Here is a 2258-nt window from a genome sequence, read left to right on the forward strand (position 1 = left end):
GCCAGTTGTTGGGATTATTCATTTTTATATTCTTAGTATTATTTCTACAGTGGTGACATATGCTGTAGTGTTGTACAGAGGGAGGCTTAGATTTCTATGGAGAAATCAATCATTTTATTGTATGGGGCCTAAATTGTGCAATTACCGCACCTCCTGTAGAATATATAGTCCAGTGGTGGCGACTTTACACCACTCCATCCAACGCTCGGCATTGTGCTTGGTGATGTACGGCTGCATGCAGCTGCTCAGCCATAAAGCTCTCGGGGGGGGTGCAGTGTTTGTGCTGATGTTATTACCAGAGGAGGTCTGGACTCTGCAGTTATGGAGTCAGCAGAGCGTTGGTGACTTTTCTGCCCTCTGCTCCTCAGCACTCGAACCCCTACTCTGTAACGTTACGGGGTCTCCTTTTCTTGGCTGAGATGCTGCGGTTCCTTCATCTTCTCAATAATATCACTCACAGGTGATGGGAGAAGATTCAGGAGGAAGAAATGTCATGGACGGACTTGTTACCCCGGTGGCCCTATTACAGGGCCGCGCTGGTATCAGTGAGCTCTGCACCACCGGCTATTCTCATGAATATTTAGAATCCTGCAGAACCCTGATGGTGCCACATGGGGGCAGTATAGAAACATCAGAATTGATAAAACACGTCACTAAAGGGGGTTATATTCTAAATCAATGGGGTTGTGTCATTTTTGTATTGGATGTGGGGAGACTCTGCCATGTTCCAGGCTGCATAACTGTTGAAGTATTGATCAGACAGATGCCCAATAATTATTATAATTAATTGGACACATGCACGATACCTGCTCTGCATCGGACGGTTGAGTCAGTACCTGTCCTGCTCAGCGGGCAGCAGCGTCCTTTCTCGTCCCATGCAGAAACAGGCCGAAAAACCCCTTTAATTTAGGATGTAACACCCCTTTGTAGAAGTGTTTTATGGAATGTGGTGTTATACTGCCACCTTGTGGTAGATTTATGGTTCTGCAAGATCGTAAACTTTCATGAGAAGCACAATATTTAGGCTAAAGCAATTTTGTTCAAGTGAAGTTGCAGAAAGAAAAGATCCAGCTTCAAATACAGATGCATAGAAGTAACATTTGTTCTTCCTTTATTTAATAATTAAAAATGTATATATAATAAAGGCAACACTGTATGGCATAGGTGCAATTGGGGATGAGGGGTACAGAGGAGAATAAAAAAAAACAAACGCATTTCAAACGCTCTAGGTGTTCTTAGACTCGCTCTAAATTAAATGGACCTCAGCCCCTAAACCCAACCCCTTCCGATGAGGAGGAAGCCCTCAACACCAACCCCCACAGAGGCGAGATGGATTGCAGGGGTCATCAACCAGAAAATGCGTCAGGAATGGTGGGTGCGGGGCCAGCTTAAAAGTGCCGGAGGTGGAAAAGTTGCTGGCCTGATGACCCGAGGCCTAATCCAACATTTTGACTCCAAACGGGGTATGGGTTCATAAGGAAGGCCGGAACAAGGGACTAGGTGTACATTAACGCCGGCTCCCTGTGTTCCCCACGTGTCTCTCAACTATAGTGGCGGCCACCCTGATCGTACCGGAAGTCAAAGTGGGAACTCACCACAAAAGTGGGCCTGCCACCGGTGGGGGCTGAGGCCCAGCCAAGGGCCACAATACCGGAGGCCCATGCATCACCAAGTCCACTCCCCCAAGAAGCAAAGGAGAGTACCCGCAGGGGCAGTGGGGAAAGCGGCTCCACGCCTCCTCTACCACCAGCAGCAAGGGGTCCAGAAAGTCGGAAGCCTCAGGCACTACAATTTATTATTTATTAGTGTTGAGCGAGCACTAAAATGCTCGGGTACTCGAAGCTCGGGCCGAGCTCGCCGTGATACTCGGGTGTTCGACCCGAGCAACGAGCCCAATGTTAGTCTATGGGAGACCCGAGCATTTTTGCGGTGGCACCCCCGGCAGTCTGTAGAAAGCCTAAAAAGTGCCCAAAACGAAAATGACAGTGCTCAAAAGACATGGGGGCAGCATGGGCATCGCCCCTGGAAGCATTTCTGACCCCCAGGTCACTGCTGTCAACAACGTGGTCAGAGGTATTAAGCCACTTTTACGGGCTCACAATAAAACTTTCAAAATCGAAACTGAAACGGTTTTCCTGTGAAATATGTTAAGGAATTTCCTTTCCAGGGTAAAGACTTGTGTATAAGGTAAAATAAATAACCAAAATACTCCTCCACACCTTGGGCTATGTTCACAAGTAGGATTTTTCATGCGTTTT

The sequence above is a fragment of the Phyllobates terribilis genome, unplaced genomic scaffold (genome assembly GCF_046119375.1).
Source record: "Phyllobates terribilis strain yellow unplaced genomic scaffold, ASM4611937v1 Scaffold_7__3_contigs__length_470593459, whole genome shotgun sequence".
In the NCBI taxonomy this organism is placed as follows: Eukaryota; Metazoa; Chordata; class Amphibia; order Anura; family Dendrobatidae; genus Phyllobates; species Phyllobates terribilis.